The following is an 866-nucleotide window of genomic DNA, read 5'->3' as shown; positions in this document are numbered from 1 at the left end:
CCTATGAACACACACACACACTGCCCCATGCTCCGCAGTCCAGGGATGCAACTGGGAGCTACGCCCATGTGGTGCTGGAGCACAGCAGGGACAGGAAGCCGGGAAATGGCTGGGGGTGGGTGGGGCTGGGCTGTTCAACCCTGCTGAGGGCTCCCTCTGGGTCCTACTGCCCCTGGATCCTGTCTACTTTGACAGGGAGCCAGGGCAAATAAATATTAATTTACTACATTTTTTAGGGGCTCCGCGGGCTGTATTTTGCCCGCCCCGGTCTATGGACTGTACAAAAAAGGCTGTACAATTAAATTGTTTGCAACTTTAGCAGAGGCTCTATTAGTATGACTTTGGGGCACAGCACCTTAGACAAAGCAGTCCTGCTGAGCCCTACTGAACATAATGAAAGCTCTAAATGACCTCATGTTTGTAAACAAAGAGCTAAATTTACCACTTTATATCTATTACTCATGGTGAATGCTGGTATTTGAGGTTTAGCATATTCCTTTGAAGAGACATGAAGCTTCTGATTTCCGAGAGTTACAAGGAAGGTGGTGCATGAATAATTTCTGTAGAAACTGCAAGTATTTATGTCTGCCACAATCTGGTTGCAGGTCTGTTTTAAGATTACATGCAACTACTTTTCAAGAGGTTCTAGTCATTCCCAAGCAGCTGACAGCAAGCAAAGCCTATTTGATAGGGAGAAGCTTATACATAAAACATCTTCCCAGAATGGATACATATACAGGCATACCTCGGAGATATTGCGAATTCGGTTCCAGACCACCGCAATAAAGCGAATATCGCAATAAAGCGAGTCACACAAATTTTTTGGTTTTCCAGTGCATATAAAAGTTATGTTTACGCTATACTGT

The sequence above is a fragment of the Gavialis gangeticus genome, unplaced genomic scaffold (genome assembly GCF_001723915.1).
Source record: "Gavialis gangeticus isolate Ggan-Ray unplaced genomic scaffold, GavGan_comp1, whole genome shotgun sequence".
Lineage (NCBI taxonomy): Eukaryota > Metazoa > Chordata > Crocodylia > Gavialidae > Gavialis > Gavialis gangeticus.
This window is presented reverse-complemented; position numbering follows the sequence as displayed.